The sequence below is a fragment of the Diadema antillarum genome, unplaced genomic scaffold (genome assembly GCF_040938485.1).
Source record: "Diadema antillarum isolate AM-2024a unplaced genomic scaffold, OU_Dant_1.0 scf00000143, whole genome shotgun sequence".
Lineage (NCBI taxonomy): Eukaryota > Metazoa > Echinodermata > Echinoidea > Diadematoida > Diadematidae > Diadema > Diadema antillarum.
The window spans coordinates 1,574,438-1,594,242 of NW_027271032.1; the positions used below are offsets into that span (position 1 = coordinate 1,574,438).

The 19,805-nt window shown below is 37.7% G+C and overlaps 1 protein-coding gene across 1 annotated transcript in view; it reads right to left on the reverse strand.

Moving 5' to 3' along the window:
• LOC139721456 (G patch domain-containing protein 1-like) overlaps positions 1 to 19,805 on the reverse strand; it is a 120,652-nt gene that overhangs the window by 64,152 nt on the left and 36,695 nt on the right. The window lies entirely within an intron of this gene.

Genomic DNA, 19,805 nt, shown 5'->3' on the forward strand with positions numbered 1-19,805 from the left:
TACAGGGTGCATGTGATGTGGAATGCATGAGTTGGATGTGTACATTAGAGACTGAGTGTAATTACTGCTTTCATAAAAGAACAAAAATCCAAATTAGAATTTGGGAGAGCTTCTCTTAGATTGTTTGCTTTACTACATTTGATTTTCTGCCTAGGTCTTGGTGATAATAAAGATGAATCATGGAAACCCAAAATACAGGTAGATTGCGTGAATGCAGCAATATTGCAAGAACACATCAGAGAAAGTTTGAGGAAAATTGGACAATCTGTTCAGAAGTTATGAATTTTTAATGTTTTGGTGCTGCCATCACTGGATGAAAAGACTACATCCAGGTCACGGCGTGTCATATGAAGAACGATAAAAAGAAAATTTGAAGAAAATTCCACAAATTTCATTCTTTATGAAAACTATACATTCCTTTGACTTGTTACTGACATAATAAATGGTAATGCTAATAATGTTATTCCTACTTTTTGAAAAAGGAACATCGAGTGCTCTTTCAGTGTGGTAGAAAAGTGAAAGTTTGTTGATTTTTCTTTATATTTTAAAAAAATGTTTTCTGATATATGTGACATCAAGAACTGTAGTCTTCTCATCCAGCAATGGCAGCAACAAACCTTTAAAAAGCCAAACTTTTTAAATGATCCTCCGATTTTCTTCGAACTTTCAGTGATGAGTTCTACTCATCTTGCTAAGATTTACTCAATCCACACTGATATTTGGGGAAAGTTCCCCTTTCACAGCTAGATCTTGGTAATTGCACTATTACCCTCCTCCCAAACTTTAGAATTGAGTGGATGAACAACTAAAACTTGTTCCATCCAGGAATTTATATCCACTCTCTTTAGTAAATAAATTTATATAACAAAATTTTTTTAAAATAAAATTTTACAGTTTTCAGCTTTATTTTTACTACAGTATAAACACAATTATCTTTAAGCTAGGCTAATATAGGGGGCTTCACCTAGCTTATAAAATTGCAAAATGGAAGTGTCATGGGAAGTAAAATGGAAAAGTAAACTTGGCCCATCCCCTTGATGAATCGTCAGCGCAGAAAATTATCCAATCCAAGGAGAGTATTAGAAAAAGAATCTAACATTCACTATAAAACCGAAACAGAAAAAAAAAGTTATGAAACGGTTACAAAACTGCTATGTTGCACAACTCCAAACTTATAAAACTTCTCTGACTCATTGTCACACTCCACTGACTCACAGCATTTATACAATTTTGCTGTGGCCTTCTTTAGGATTGTAACATCTACAGCAAGTTTGAGGGTAATTACAGGTGCCATGGAAATTACCATTCTGACCTGTGACATTTCAGGGGCTAAAATTTAATGGGTGGGTCTCATTATTGGATGGATTTGGTCATGAAAATCAAGCTGCCGCCAATGTCAATTACTCAGTGACCTGACAAGCTGTACAAGAAACTGTACCTTCTTTTTCTTTTTTTGTATGCATGTTCTTTTAATTCTCAGTATCGTCAATACCTAGGTGCCGCGTGCAGAGCAGCATTTCAGATGCATTATGGGATGGCTCACAGGACAAACTTGGCTCAGGTTTGGCTGCACACGCACTCGGGTCACATTCTGTCTTTATCCAGGGGTATTTTTTGTAGAAGATTTCTTCGCTTTTTGTCATGTGACCAGTACATTGTTTTCAGCCTTGCTGTAGTGAACAATGACCTGTGACCGCAAATCAGTAAAATTCTGAAATTTTAAACTCTTTTTAGATGAATTCTAAGTGAAGAAAAAAGCAGCAATGAAAGAAAAGCAGATGAAAATTGCACTGAATTGCATGGGAACTCAGACATGCGCAAGACAACTGGAAGCAACAATGGCACCGAGTGCATCCGTGACAGGGCTTTTTAGCATGCGCAAAAGATGTTTGCACACTGGTGATACAGAGAATTAAGACACTGGTCTACTGCACAACAGGCTGCTAGACATAGGAGACAAATACTGAGTACTGGTACCTATAAAAGTTGCAGCTTGTCAGTAATGTTGTGGCAACTTCATCACAAGCAAGTGTAAGCACAAACTGCTGTGAGGGTTAAGCTGGCTGTGTTTGCACACTGCTCAGCAGCCTTTGTAGAGAGGAATTTTGAGATGCATTCTCTCTCAGTCCCATATGTATGCTGACTTTCACTGTTGTGTCACATTATCTACATTAACAACAGGGATATATGTATGGAAAGGTGGACAGGTGATAGGGAGTGCAGTAGCTTTTGAACTGATAGTCTGCGGGTAATTCTTTATTATTATCTTTTCTGGTGCCAATTAGTTGCATGTAAGTTTGACAATGAAAACAATATGGAATGACACCAAAACATATACTTGCAGTCTTCTTACCCAGTGATGGCAATACAGAAACTTAATAAAAAATCCTAACTTTTCAATAAATTGTCTGATTTTCCCTCTACTTCACCGATGACTTCCACTATAAATACTTTTGCATTCTTTCAAACCACATTTATATTTGGGTTTCATTCTTCTTCAAGGGAAAGAGAAAGAGAGAGAGAGTAACAAGCAACTTCAGAAATCATCAGTAAGAGATAAGTTGTGTGGCAGTGTCAAATCATACATGTCCACCTGAAGGAAATATCTGATTCGCTGTGTACAACAAAAGGATCCGAAAGTCGGGGGAGAACAAGATTCTGAAAAATGGCATGACATTACTCCCTTACTCTTCTACTTTAATTTCATATAGAGCTCAACTCATAAAAGTACTTGGTTGCGGAGATATATCAATGATTTTATCAGCGTATGTCAAGTGGTTGAGGAAATCAGAGTTTCGAGAAAAACGCCTTCAAAGTTTTCCTTCCGACGCTATCATGGTCAAGGGGAGGCGAGACAGTTTTCACTGCTTAACAATACAAGGTATGCTCCTAGCGACCTCCGCAATGATCATTCAAGCTTAACACCAGCAGTCTACGCACGACCAATCAGTAATCAGGATGCTATGCACTGACCAATAAGATTACTCCCTCGTTGCTAGGGGCGGAGTCTAGCTGCGGCACTAAATCCAAATCTTCGGACATGTTTCTGTTACATTGAAAGTCGAAAATCATGACCCAGAAAAACGCTGATTTCTTGCCTTTCCTTTGATCATTTAGCTTCAAAATTTCGGCAGATGATAGACAAAACATTAGACTTCAAAATTCTGCCAAAAACAGAAATCCGACTGTTTTGACCAATTTTGATGTTGTGACCTCAAACTCGATTTTCTCAGCCCAGCCGTCAGCGACTTTAGGATCCTTTTATTGTAGCGGGTCACATATCATCACCTTTTTACAATTAACCCATTGAGGATGAGTCCCGAGTATACTTGGGCAAGTGTCTATGGGAAACATGTGTTGTAGTAAAATCAAACCGTCCTCAACGGGTTAATTAAAAGGTACTTGTGCTGCCAACAGGGACCTCCAGCCAATCAAAGAAAAAAAAAAACTAAATAAAATACTGATGGTTATAATGACGATGCTGGTGATGCTGGTAATGACATCACAGATGGGGTGATTATTTCAGTCATTTATTATTTCATCAGCTTACAAATACTCAAATAATTTCCCTTTGGATGTATAATTGAAAGAGATGAAACTCATGATGTCCTATATACTCATTATTGAATTGTTCTGCAGTTCTAATGACATGGAATTTTTTTAAATGCAATTGATAGCCGCTGCTAAATGAGTATCGCAAAATGGATTGACATCAGTACCTTTACTGTACAAACAAATGGGACAGGTCTGAAGGGACTATGTCTGTGTGTACCAATTGCATGGGTCTAGGGCAATTACCCCCTAGGCAATTACCCTGGACCCTTCCCCTGACCCTAACCCTAAATCTAATCCTAGCCCTAACCCAAACGCCAGACCCTAAACCTAACCCATACCCTAATCTTTACTCTAACCTTATCACTAACCAGTATTTAGCCAAGGGGTAATTGCCCTCGGGGGTAATGGCTCTGATACACAATTGCATGCATGATCATGACCCAGATCAATTTCCTAGTGAAAACAGTGTAACTAAAATTCAAAAACTTCCAGCAACTTTCTCTGTTGTGCTTGATCAACCTCTACTCATCACAACAAGTGGTAGCATATTCTGGCTTCATCTTTGAAGAGGTACATGTAAATACTACCTTACAGCCCCTTATGACAAAACAAAACAAAACAAAACAAAACAACAAAAAAAGCTGTAGTTGGCACTCTTGAAAGTGAGCCTAGCCTATTTCTAAGAGATCTTGGCAGAAAATGACATCATCATCTTCAAAGTACATCTTCAATTTAATTTCAAAGTACTATTTCTCTCGAGAAGACAGAAATGCTCAGAGTCATATTTGTTTCTCTCTTTCTTCCCTTTTCTTTGATTCTTTTGTCACTCTGCTGAGACTTCAAGTTAAAGGCACACCGGACCTTCACATCCAGAGTAGATGTCGAATTGAAACAAAACTGTTGCTTTTAAATACATAGAGGTATTAAACCAATTCAGCACTAGGGTGAAATGATGACATTGACTAGTAATGTACCATCAGATGGTATAGAGTGACTTAGACTATTCAAAAACAGTAGGTCAATGCTGATGGCCTCATTTTAATGTTCTCCATCCCACCACCATCAAGAGCCATTAACATTGTATAGACGTACGTTGTTAATGGCAGTGAGAGACTTTGGGGACAGTGAGCAAAATTTGGAAGTGTATCATAACTCTCTTGAACAACCATCTGAAACACACACACATGCACAGAAATGTTGTGGATATCACAGATATTTAAATGAGCCACTTCTCTGTACTAATAATTGATATTACACCCAAGCAAGTTGTCAAGGGAATTAATTGATACACTTGTAACATACTAAGGCGAGTTGTAATGGTAACAATTTGTATATCATACTCATTTGGGCTGTGAAGATAACACTTGCTGTCCATATACAGGCCACTTGTCAAATGGGTTGACAAAGTAAAGCCTAAGTGAATTCTTTTTTCTTTCTTTTTTTTTATATATTAAGAACTCTCCAAATTGTTTTATACTGCAGGTGATTTCAGGGCTGCCAACCTTGAGTGAGAGTTTGGCATGAGACACTGCGAGCGAGCGGATTAGAGTGAGACAGTCAAAATTGGTTGAATTTTGTGAGTCTCACGCTCAATGCGTGAGAGTTAAATTGGCAGGCCTGCGATTTAAAAGACGTAATGGATGGTGCTTTCCTTCTGATGTGGTCTACCAGCTTGACACTAGGCAAATAAGGCCCATGATGAGTCCAACACTGGGCAAAAAAAAAAAGCCCATGAGACCAACACTGGGTACATTAAGCCCTGTGATGTAATGTTGGTCTCATGGGCCTTTTTTGCCTCATGTCGGACTTCTGAACCTTGTCTGCCTAGTGTCAAGCTCATAGGCTTTATCACTCGTGGACCTTTTCTTTTGGTAATACAATGTTGAGCTACAAACCTCTCATTTTTCATGACAGAAGTTTAATACTTAAATGTCAAACAGAACAACTCTATCTGTAGTCTAAAGATTTTGTATAATTTCCCTAAAGAGGCTTACCAGGTATCAAGCCTGCAACAAAAATGTGGGAGCGACAGAGACCTTAAAGGCATTATTTACCATTTGCAGATGAAACAAAAACCCAGCTTTAGTGCTTCAAAATATCTCTAAAATGTGAGTTAGGCATAAAAACAACCATTGTAAAAATTTTAATCAGGATAATCAGTGTTACTTATTGTTAACTATGCAAAATGTGAATAATAGTTATAATAACATTGTTTCTAGACTAAACCATCTACAGTAAAATATATGGTTTGATGACAAAAACAGTGATATCTCAGTGTATCTTAGATTTTATTGCAAAATGTTTATATGTTTTGTGATACAACTGACCTCCAAATATACATCAAATGTGATAACTCGAAAACTTTTAAAATCACTGCTCCCAAAGGTAAACTGTCCCTTCAACTACAGTGGGAGTGCACATACTGCAACAACATTTGCAAATCAGAAACAAACTGGTCAATATTGAGGTTACTGACACTGGACTGAAAGGCCTTGGACGCAGGCTCTTAAAGGGACACAGTCCTCACGAAATTTAAAAAAATATGTTGTTGTTGGTACCTCCAATGAACTACTTTCACCAAAAACAAACTTTAAAATCACCAAATAAGCTCGTACATTTTGGTTGAAAAAGTGTGACTCTGCATGGTGAATATGCTAATGAGCAAGTCTTGGCGGAGAGTCATACGTCGTCGATGCACAACTCTTCCCAGCCGTGTTCTGCTCGTTATCCGTACGCTCCCTAGTTTACCCGGATGCATGAAGACGTCGGTGGCTACTCCGACTTGTATTTGACATTGTTTCTACGTTGTGTGTGTGTGTGTGTGTGTGTGTGTGTGTGTGTGTGTGTGTATGTATTGTGTATTATATTCGCACGTGTGGACGGTACAACTAGATGATAGATCTACGGTAGATACGCGTACGCACCCCGTACGCGGTTTGCCCTTCGCACTTTTCCAGTCTCAAGCGCAGCTGCAGCCCTACCTGTCGCCGCTCATGCATGTTCTATAGTACGTACAGAGTGTACATATTTGTAGGTAGAAACGATTCTACACAGGCCTGCTAGTACACTACAGGGGCGACCGCATTCAGCGTCGTCTGGTCAGGCTATCTTACATCAGTAGTTTTGCTCGAATCATGCAGAAAATTTCCCAGGAAAATCCTTTTTTCCGTCCCAGTCCAACAAAAGTATCGTGAAAGGTGAGCTGTATGGCTGGGAAATATCGGTACAACGATGCCGAACATAAGAAACTTAGGGCCTACAAAATCTCGAAATCGTGTTGTGACCTACCTGTGCGTGGACAATTTGTGAAGCGATGTTTCTACGTGGACCGGCAGGCTGTGGCCCTCGGTTATAAACCGAGAAAACTCCTGAAACCAGATGCAATCCTGACCATTTGCTCACATGAGTTGTAAAACAGAAACACCTCGAGCATCGACTTCGAAGAGAACCGAGGGAAAAAAGCGTAGAGAGGTAAGGAAAGTGGCTAGCTATGTTTAATTTACCGTGGGCCTGCAGCCGGGGTTGGACTGCAGTACAGTGCCACTGAGCTAGCTGCTGCCAGTGCCGACTGGACATGCATGGCAAAGTGGAGCGAAATCATATCCCTACGACCCCCTGTGTTTACCCTTCCCGGCTCACGTCATATTTTTTTTTTCCGAGGAAAGGCGATTATCTGACTACTTACAGAAATATTGAGATACAAACAATATTTTCTTTGAAGAATTCGACTCTCTCATGCACAGGTTATCTTCGGTTTGAATGCCAAAATTGACTGGACGGAGTCGAGTGTATACTGTGTATGTATACATTGGTATGGTAAGGATTTGCGCGCGAGAGTGGTTTCTACGCTATGAAGTATGCAACACGGACGGAAGCTGGAAAACGACCGTGCCTATTTGATGTCAAGTTCATGGTATATTTGGTTTAAAAATACATATAAATTTATGTTTACAATATTAATTTTTCGTAAATTATATATATCTAAGCTTGAAATATTTTGTTTGAAATTATAAAACCACAAACTTTCACATTATATGATAAAATTGCAACTAATCATTTGAACACTTAAATTGGTTTTTAGAGGCACGGCTGTCAACTTGGTGAGTAGGGCATGCACTACGTAGCATCTTTTTGCCGGCTCTTTCACGATCGCTTGCAGGAATTATTTTTCAAAAATCGCGTACGGAGACAATTTTTGATGTCCAAGCATATAAATTGGTGAAAGTTTATATTTTCTACTCTTCTTAATTATCAGTACAGTGAAAATCTCAGGACTGCTTCCCTTTAAGAGAACCTGTCTCCCCCCCCCCCATAATACCAAAGAATATTAAATAAAAATAATTTTCTCTCTCAAATCCACTTTTAAGGCCCTTTAGATCTATTTCCCCCTGGAGTAATGTACAACTCATTCATAGTGAATAAAGAGGGGAGAGAGAGAAAAAGACAGACAGACAGAGAGAGACATACAGAGAAACAAAGAATGAACGTGGGAGGAGGACTTTAGTAGGGCAAGGAGAATTCAGACAATAATACTGACACATTCCTTGATCCATTTTGGGCTATGCAGCCTTCTCACCAAAGCAATGATCAAGGATAAAAGCCTTTCTTGATCAAGCACACAGTGCAAACACAATGGAATCTGGGGGTCCGAAGAAAATTCTCTAGCGTCATTTCTACCAAATACCAATGTCGGCTGTGGCTATAAATGCAACAGAGTGTGGCAAAGGAAGTGGTGTAATGTTGTTCTAAAGAAGCTGAGTAGCAGGAAATGGCCGGTGCTATGACTGTAGAATAAGACAGGTCAAAGTGAGGTGTTTTTCCTTGACAATTTATTTCAAGTCTTCATCTGCCATTTTTTTACTAGAATTCTACTTCTACAAATTGAGGGTTTTACCAAGTTTTTACACATTTACATGTAAATTTTGGCGAAGCAAATCACTTTTAGTTGGTAGAGTAAATGCCATGGTTGGCACAGAAATCACTGACAAAGAAGCTGTATCAATTTTATCAGTCGCTGTCTTGTTTCAAATGTTAACCCGTTGAGGATAAGTCCCGAATATACTCGGGCAAGCATCTATGGGAAATGCGTGTTGTAGCAAAATCAAACCGTCCTCAATAGGTTTTAAACAAACTGCTAGCCAACAACTTGATCTGACATGATGGTACCATCCAATGCATCCAGAATTGTAGCTCATTAGTGTCCAGTACATTTCATGATAATATATTATGTTCAAAACATGGAATGTGTACAGATATAGTGATCATAATACATGTACATATGTACAGTATACATGTGTACACTAATTTTGTGAATTATGCAATAGGAGTTCATATTAAAGTTGAGTGGCTTAAGCCTGCCAACCACTACGAAAAACAGAAAATTCACTGGTACAATGTAAGTTTAAGTGTGTGTGTGTGTGTGGGGGGGGGGGGGGCAAGATTCCATCTTACCTAGCTCACAACACTGAACTATAATTTTGCACTCTAGGTCATTGTCTCTTTTCACCAACCCACACACATTTCATTGATAAAAATGGTTTCAGGAACTCTCAAGACTAAAGCTTTTGGGTCACACGGGTTATAAAAAAACAAAAAAACCACACACACTGTACAAAGTGTATTAAAGCAAACATGTGAATTCACAATTTAGTCACTGACTTCAGACATTGAACGTAAACCACCACGTCACTGCAAAAACGTGAAAAAAAATGAAGGCCAGCATAACAAAAATATATTCACATGACTCTTCAGCTTAAGAAATGTCAAAGTTTGGTCATCATGCCTGAGCGACTTGAGTGTTTGTTTGCATATATGGTTTGATATTACCTTCTGCAACAGTGCCACATGTGAGCTTCTGTGAAGGACACTAAATATAAACAGTATGCTACAAAGGTAAAGAGACAACAAAAACATTTGTGAAAAAAATAGGATGTATACATCTGAACAAACATGTACTTCATGGTACAGCTGATGAAAGAAATTTTATGGCAAAAATCCAGCTTGTTACATAGATTTTATCAACTGTTGTGTGATAAAATCTTTGAAACAAGCTGAATTTTTTTCATCCTTTTTTTATTTAATTCAGAAAATTTCCCACAAAAAACCCAAAAAACAAATGCAGTTTCATCACTCAGGGGTAATATGGAAAGAGATAAAAAAGACAAAAAGAAATTGCATTCCAGTCACAAATCCTGCTGAAAGTTTCCCAGATGCATCTCTGCAGACTTGTTTGTTGCAAAACTTGGCCAAAGGTGTATTGTGTGTTGATGTTATTTTCCGGTGGCTGGCGAGAAAGTCTAAATACTTGTGGAAATGTTGCTGGAATCTATCATCTGGAAGGCATGATTTGATTATAAGCTGCAACCATGTATTTCAATTCTGATATGGAAGAAACAAAGAGAGAACAGAAAAGGTTCTGTGAACTTTCTCAGATTCTCATTGGATGACTACATAGCCTATCCAAGTGAAATTAAGAGTCTAGTTTTTAAGCTGTACAGTGAATGTCAAAATACCTATGGTGATTTGTGCATTGTGACAGGGCTAAACTGTACTTCATCATCAATGTACAATGAGTTTATTTCTATTCCAGACAACCTATCACCCCCTCCCCCTTCCTCCTCACGAATTATAAATGAAGTCAAGTACTAGTGCATGTTCATGTTAGGATAGAAGATCAAATGCAATCAAGAAAGATGTTTTTTTCCCCATATTTGGTCCATATATTCATTAGAATGACTATGTTTTCTGTTATTACGATGCACAATGTTAGGAATCACATAAACATTCCACTAATAAGATTGTAAATATCTCAAAATTTTTGACAGTACTTAAATCTTTGTAGCTTGTATATACGTGAACATACAGGTTTCTTTACTGTAGATCTCAAAGACTGCAGTGTGCAATTTTAACTATTAAACTGTGAAGTAACCAGAAATTTTGCGTGTTATGCACATGTACCTGTTATGCTTTACTGTATACAATTCTTCTTTTTTTAAATTGATAAACCACTTTCAGTCAATTTGGCAAAGATGTATTTCACATGGCATATAGCAAGACAAGTGTTCAAAAGATACATCCTGTTGTCAAAAGCTGTGAATATGTAGGATAGGCAGTTCTAGATACCATTTGTATAGGGTTCTGATGAGCTATGTACACTGTACTTATTCGAATGTCATTACGAGCACTTATATCTCCTCTTCCATGTAAATCTGTATGTTGTTGTTTTGGGGTTTCCTTTTTCTTTTTGTTTTGTTTTTGTTTTGTTTTTCTTGTTTTTTCTGGGCCTATATCTTACTAGCATTTCAGTAGTTGATATCTTAGTAAAGAACAAGATTGTGATGACAAGGTAAAATCATCTGTATCTTCACAACAAACATTGCCATTCTTTGATGACTCATAAGTCTGCACCTTGTACAGTCAGACCTTTTCTTTCTTGCTTTCTTTTTCTCCCTCAAATGCCCCCCCCCCCCCTCCCATCACCACCACTACAAAAACTATGATTCCGGTATTATAACATTATTGAAACGTGCTTCCGAGTCCTTATCGCCCTTTTTTAAGTAGTGCATGGTGCACAATTTTGTAACATTCATCACAGAGCTTTTTGTGCAAACATTTAGCCCCCTGGGCACGACAGCATCAATTCCTGTGTATTCATCATCAATTGCTTTAGGGGCATGTTGTACGTGCCATGTGAACCCATTGCGCCCTCTTCTTGTGCCAAAACATAATCATGTGACACATCGGATTATTGAGCACTGATCCGCACGATTTCATTTTCACCGCAGCAAACAATGATTATTGACAATTAGAGAACTATAAATGAATAGACTTTTTACGGTGTATCTACGGAGTGCAGTTTATATTGGTTAAGTAGTAGAAGTTCAGATTTTGCTTTTGTGTTTCTCTTCCACAATCCTGATAGCAAGTTGACACACATCAGATACAGCGATGCAATTCAAGTAGCACAGAAGATTTTGACTTATGTGTAAGAAAATGTTTGACTTATATGGGAGCGAAACCTGCACTACGAATGACGTCATCACGCGCTCGAAGCCTGAGAAAGGCCAACATTCTGTGTTGTGCAGGTGTGTGCATGCACATCTGTCTAGGTGTACTTGTGTGCATGCGTTTGTGTGTGTGTGTGTGCGTACAGGCTGTAGGCTTCTTTTCTGGGGACCTACCCCAACAAGCATCTGCTTTTCTGTAGGTATCCCTACACATTGTTTTTGATTCCATATGAACATGATATACAGCACAGATTGATTGACGCACGTCCTATAAATTTACTCATTTTGTATGAGGTCAGGTTCATTTTGTATGGGATAGATTTTCGTTACCATTGTTATTACTATTCAATCTGTAGATGTATGTCATGAATGTACATATTTTGTGGAAACTTAATAAATGAAATGAAATGTACATGAGGATGGTTTGGTAAAGGTGTAGGGCCTTCCTATATGAGAAGAGATGAAAAGAAGAACTCCTCATGTCTGTAAATTTGTTTAGAGTAGCAGAAAAGATAAGGGTGAGTAAACTGATACACTGTACCCCGTTTTAATACAGTCCCCCAATACGAAGAGAACCTCTGGAGAACCTCTGGAGAACCTCTGGAGAACCTCTGGAGGACATGCCAGATGAAAACAAGTGATAGAACTTTGGTCTTCAACCAAGCACGGGTGAGAGAAACCCCTGTTTAGAGTTCCTGCTTGTATAGCATGAAGTCGGCATACGTTTCTATGGAAACCTGCAGCCGTGGGTTTCTCTTTGAAAGAAGAGGCCAGTATGAGTGTGCATTATTATGCATACATGTGTCCACAGACAGCACAGGCCACTGAAAGAGTGCGTCGTGTCTACCCCATGACCACTGAAAGTTTTCTTGTCTGTGGTATTAAAACACAGAAAGAACTTCCGGAGGCTACATGTACCTCAAACTTGTGCGAGGCTGTCTAGCACAACATACACTGTATACCTCAGACTCACTCCATGTATCTCCAGACTCCTGCCTTGTGCTTAGTGCCATGTCTGTTTAGAGTCCCACGCATCCGAGGTAAACACGGCACAACCTCTAGGAAGTTGTGTTGTTTTTGGGGGGACTCTACATGGGGTATGAGATGGTATGGGCATGTGGTATTAAAGAGAGATGGAAGCCTCTGGATAAAGGCGGCTTATAATCCTTCCAGTGTCTGATACAAGACTACCTGGGCAGACCCTCAAAAACCTGGCAAGTGACAATGGAATACGATTCAAAAATATCTTGTTTCATTGGGTGGATAGCACAGACCAGGCAGCCTGAAGAAAGGCTAGAAAGGAAATGAAACTTCCAATCTTGCGACGATGGAAAATACAATGTAGATGCTACAAATATGACAATAAGGATATTTTCCCAAAGTTTAGCTGCTAGTTGGTGCATCCATTGCTGTATCTTTGTCATTGATACGAGTGGCATGTTATCAAATGAAGCATCACATGCCATACTTGACAACAGAGAATAAAAAGCTTGAACAGATAGTGGCTACACAGTTTGAACAGTCACAGTGCATAACCCATGACACATTCATGCAAGGTGTACGTACCTGTAGATTATGTGTAGCAAATGTCAATACTCCATTATCAATGGTACTCTAAATTGCACAGAGATCATTAAAATACCACAACTATTTTGGGAAGCAGAGGACCATAGAGTACTTTTAAGGATATGTGGAATGAGAACAAGGATTTATCACTACCATGTCACATAGCTGCAAAGTACATGTTGCATGCCACAATTACACTCTAAAGGCTTTTTTTTCTGGGTCCATTACACCAAGTATGTTTTTCCATTGGCATGAGTCCTCCCACACAATATAGCATGATAAATCATTCTACCTTAGTAAATTGGTAATTTGTTACACCTCAAACTTCTCACTGACTCGATAAATTACAACAGTTCATGCACCATTAACCCATATAGAACTGGCTTCATGCACACTACAGTCTGGTGATAGAGAATGATGCGTAGAATACATCAATACAAAATTATCGTCATTAGGTTTTATGAAGCAAGGTATACACTTATTAATCAGTTTTTCCTGAAAAATATTTTTCTTACTTGTTCTTTCCTTTGATTGTGGCCTCCATTTTTAATATTTACAATTCTCATGCAGTGTAGCTGAACTGCTTCTAGAATGGCATCCTTTTTCTGTTGAATGGAACATGAAAAGTTGCACAATTTGCTGGTTGCTAGGCATCAATTGTTCATGAAAGCCATCCATTCCATTATAACACCTGTAGGAATGTGTATTGTAGGTCATGATTTTGCGAGGTGTCTTAAAGACCCCGTGGTGTGGGAATACCATGGAGAGGGGAGGATGACCTGGCTTGGGTATATTCGAGAATCCCTGCGACATATTATTTCATACAGCTTTGCCGCTGATTTCTCTATAAGTACACTTACATTGTACAGCTGAAGAACCTTGACAGGAGTCGACCATTTCCTATGAGCACATGATTCGCTGCATATATTTGATATCTGCTAAACCTTCGGAATAACAAACCATCTGAACAACGAACCTTATTTCATTTTCCGATTAAAGAATCTCCAGAATAATGGATCTTGGGAACGTCAAACTGTACCCGTAGAAAATCACCACTGCAATTGCAATTATTCAACAGCCATTTTGTCAGTATAGTAAGTATTGTGAGATTTTGTTGGACTCACATGTTATACATTTTTTTTCAACTTGTTCATGCCATAATTACTTATGATGTAAATAATTTGTTATAAAGGTTATATAGGCATGATACTGTTTTCATTTATTACATAGATTTTGTCCATAAATTGTATATTGCACACTTCCTGTTGAGCTAATATAAATGCAATGGATGTATAGGAATACACTGTGCTATTATGCACTGCAAAGCAGAGTTAAAACATCAACTTCATCCAATAATTTGTTTGTGAGTGCATGTGTGTCAACACAGATATTATACAGTTTTTCAAGATACTTAACAAGTGTGAAATACGCAATATAAACACTAAAATTGCATATCATTGCTGTTTCGCTCATCAACGCTCCGTTTAACATCTAATGAAAAGGCCATGCATTACGTACATGACAAGCAGGTCCTTAAATACGAATGTAGTCCAGCAGGGATCACAACCTCTATTTAAACTCCATCGTTTTCATTATCAAAATGAGAAAAATACTGCCTGCAGTTGTCACACTAGTTCACATCAGGCATCATGACACATACACTGTATAGCACAACAAAGACTCCTTGACTTACGTGTACGTTCCTAAATTCTCATGTATCTTACTCATGTATCTCAATGTGAACAGCAATGTGAACATCATGCAAACAGGAACATAACTTCAAGGGCAAAAGTGGCAGGAGACATGTCAAGGTCAGAGATAGTTTGATGTGTGTAGATTTGTTTCATAGCACAGAAGGGCACACATTTTGTACTTCTGCTTTGATGTTTTCTCCAAACAAATTTACTTACAAGTAGATTGTGCTCTGTAAAACCAACCATACGCTACAATTTAAATTGCTAGTTTGTCCCAAAGTACACGTACATGTATGTAGTTTTACTACCACTGAAACTACGTATACCCTCAGCATTTCACCCAAGCAAGTTCTTCTGAAACTTCTCATCTTTACATGTTTTATTGAGTATCAATGCAGGAACACTTTTTTTTTCTTTCCTTTTTTTTTTTTTTTTTAAACATCTAAAAGTTTAATGAAGAAGATTAAAAAAACTTGAAATACTGACTGACAGGTGGTTTTCTTCAGTTTAAGATTACTACTAAAATGCAAGGCAAAATCTTAATGCCTGTACAACCATTCTAGATAATGATCTTGTTTTCCATTTTCACACATGTATGACAACATTCTGCTCACATGAACAACCAACAATAAGGGGCATTAAAGAATAGACAAAAAGTTCTGGAGCCTTCTATGGGGGTGGGGATAATGGAAATGCTTTGAAAATACCAGTGAACAGAAAAAGGGAGTGCCAGGTTTTGTATGATGAGCCTTGACAAGGCATTCCTCTTGTAAATATGAAAATAACTGTACAAGGATTAGATTACACCTGTACAGGTAATAATATTCATCCACCATGAAACACACTAAACTACTACACGAAGAAAACAGGTCATAGAGTTAAACAAAAAGAAAAAAAAAGAAAAAAAAGTCTGTTAAGCAGAGTTGAAATTTCTTACTTTGTAGCAGACAATGAATACTGCCCTCTACTGGCAGGAGGGAAATGACCTCAATTTCAACGGGGGATTGAGGCGTTTAGCATCATTTTAATACAGTACATTAAAGGGACTGTACAGTACTGGTTGAGGGGGGGGGGATTCATGTTTTGAACATTCCTAAGTGAGATAATGAGAAACCTCTTATGAAATATGAAAGACCATGTAAATTTAAGAAGGATTCAATGTTTATTTGATGAAAATTGGTTTTCAAATGGCTGAGATATCCAAAAAAGTGATAACAACTAAGGCAACAGGCCACGCCTTTTATTAGGATCTCTTTGTTTCACCCTGCTTTTGGATATCTCAGCCATTTCAAAACCGATTTTCATGAAATAAACTTTTGATACCCCTTAAAATTGCATGCTCGTTGACATCTCTTAATAGAGTGGTTTCTGAATATCTCGCAAAACGTTAAAAGCTAAATCCTTACCTCGACCAGAACTGTACATACCCTTTAAACTTATGAATCCCCTCATTTCTCAGAAAATATAGTACTAGGTACAGTTTTTGTTGATTTTGTTGTTGTTGAAACAATGACTTTCTCTGTAATTCCTTTCAAAACATGCTTCTCCAGGTTGTGTTTGTTTCACTTGTAGCATCACTGCCTCCAGCTTGTAGTGACTTTATTTTTCATCTTTAGCACTACCATCATCGTTATCACTCATTATCAGTCAGAGAAATGCACAGGATCCCCACCCAAGGTGTGGTGCAGGCCACTTGCATGGGGAGGGCTCCTGAATTCCATGACCAGACATGGCACAATCAGTTCTGGTGAACACCAGTGATGAGGCAAAAGTTAGGTTCACATGCTATTCCTAAACTTCAAGACTATGTCAAAAACTGAACTGTCGATGATTAGCTTGTAGTTTAGCACCGTGTGGACACACTCAAAAGTTAGTGATCTTAAAGTTTAGTCGATGGTTAGTACCACCGAGATATCTTAGGGTTTATGCTCTCTCCGCAAGCCACGGGGGTCCCCACTTGTAGTTTCGCTCCATGTGGACACAATGATCAACGAGCTTGTGAGTTGGCGTGAACCTCGCGTCATGCTGAAAAGTCGCCCAATTTCCCAATGACTATAAATAAATATAGAAGCCTTTGGCGTGCCTTGCCCTAGCAGAAACTAGAGCACGCACTTAAGTGGGCGCATGCAAACCTCAAATACGCTCAGCCTGAACAACCAAGTTTATTGACCCTACCTGTCAAATTATCAAAAATCCTTCATAAATTCCAAAAAGATTCTTGGATCACTACCAAAATCTAATCGTTTGTTACTTGTGTCATTCCCAACCTTTCCTGCAAGTTTCATCCAAATCCATGCACAACTTTTTGAGTTATTTTGCACACGGACAAACTAACAAACAAACAGATACTTAACGAAAACATAACCTCCTCCCTTGGCGGAGGTAAGTATGAACATGATTGTAATCAATGCATTCAACATAACCGGTAAACTGCATTATCATCACCACCAGCATAGTAATAATATTCTTTTTTCTTTATCATTATGATCACCATTACCATCGTCTTAATCATTATCATACCCACCATCATTATATCATCATAATTACTATTTCCATCATCATCACCATCTTTATGTCTGCTAAAGGTACAAAAGTGTGTATCCTACTTGTACGTAGAAAAATTGGGCACATGGTGAGTTTTGATTTAGAAACATCTGGATACAATGACGGACTATCAGTTTAAAGGCATAATTTACCATTTGCAGATGAAACAAAAACCCAGCATTAGTGCTTTAAAATAGTTCCAAAATGTGAGTTTGGGATAGAAACAACCAATGTCGAAATTTTAATCCATATAATCATTGTTAAGTATTGCTAAATACACAAAATGTGAACAATAGTTATTAAAAAAAATCTTGTCAGACTAAAACATCTACAGTTATGGTCGAATGAGAAAAATACTGATATCTCCTTATATTTAAGGCTTTATTGCAAAAATGTTATACGGTAGTATGTTTTGCTATACAACAGACCTACACATATGCATCAAATGTGATATCTTGAACATATTTATATCTCTGTTCCCAAAGGTAAATCGGACCTTTAACCGTATAGCTGAGTTCAGCATGAAATGACTGCTGAAGGTAGACATTTCTATCAGTGGAAGATTAATCTTACTTCAGTAGCTTTAATAGTGTTCAAATATAACTGTACACTTCCCTTTCAGATGGAGTCAATCATACAAATGATAATAAATTGATAATAACAGTAATAATGATAAGAATAACAATACTACTACTACTACTACTAATAATAATAATAATAAGAAGAAGAAGAAGAACAAGAAGAACAAGAATAACAATAATAATAATAATAATAATAATAATAATAATAATAATAATACTAATAATAATAATCATAATAATAATAATAATAATAATAATAATAATAATAATGATAATAATAATAATAATAAATGATAACAATAAAACAAAACGGCTAAATCCAGCAGCTAGGGGCAAAATGACAGCCAAAGACAAAGCCGCAAGATCAGCACAAAACGACAAAAGTCAAATTAGCATTAGGTTTGGCACACATAACACAGAAACAAAAAAGCACAGATTGTTTTATAAGAGGCCAGAAAATACATACTTCAAAGCCTCTCTTAAAACTCACAGTTTTCACCAGGCAATCAATTGCTAACTCTCTTGGAGGAGTCTGCCCCTTTGAATGTTTCTAGAACAGATATACTGTATATGGCACTATAAAAATGCTGTAGATCATCATCAACATCATTATTATCATCATCATCATATTTTGTGTCAAAATGCTGATGTATCATAGTGGCTTTTCTGCTATCTAAATCTATAATTTGGGAAGGAAATAAAACATCAATATCACTACCACAGACAGTATTTTAGCAGCTATTAGTGACCTATTTTTCTTGTGTGCGATTTCTTTTTCCTGCTTCCAGGTGAAGAGGTGCAATATCCTGTGAATGCATGTGCATGCGTGCATGATACCCTTCAAAGACAGTAACAAAAGACAGTCAAATTAGAATAGCACTGATGCTTTGAAATGACCTTGAATAGAACGTGGTTGATAAGTATGCCAAGTTTCAGGTTGATCCCATAATCCCCTCAGAAAGCTTGCAATAGAAATTTAAATCCACAGATGGGAGTGATTCAGAGCACTTCAATAGATTCCAATCTTCATGACTGACTTACCTAAAGACTGGATTTACAATCACTTACTTCAGTGGGTGTAAAAAGATTCCAAATCTGCAGACATTTGATTCCACAAATACAAGTGATTCAGCACACTTCAGTAGACCTTGGTCTTTAAGGATCTATTTCCTACAGACCGGATTTTTGTATCACTTATTTCAGTCGGATAAAGGCACACATTGGTTGAGTTGGCAGATTATTCAAAAGCTGTGTACTTCCTCTATAGAGATTTGACTCTACCTCAACAGTGTAACATATATGGTGACTTTTTGATGTTTTGTGGTGCAAGGTCACATTCCCACAAAAGGCTTGGGTAACAATATTGTATGTACAATCCTTCACAGGAAGTATGGTTTATCTAAATTTGCTGGCAGTGTGTTATGCAAGAGCATCTGTCTAATGTAAAAACCTTTTTAACTTGCATTGACAATTGTTTACATATGTTTGTACGTATACGCATATTGTTTGTTTGTTTGATTCTCTATATGATATTATGCTCTCATGTAACATACCAAATCATTGTTTCCACAGTGCCAAGAGTATCTTTTTAGGTAGAATGAGTGCTTAATAAGAGTCCATTATTACCTTTATTATTACCTCCGCCAAGGGAGGAGGTTATGTTTTCGTTACCGTTGGTTTGTTTGTTTGTTCGTTAGTTAGATACTTAGTTAATTAGTTTGTCTGTACACAAAATAACTCAAAAAGTAGTCAACGGATTGGGATGAAACTTGCACGAAAGGTTGAGAATGACACAAGTAACAAACGATTAACTTTTGGTAGTGATCCGAAAATTTTGGGGGAATTTATGAAGGATTTTT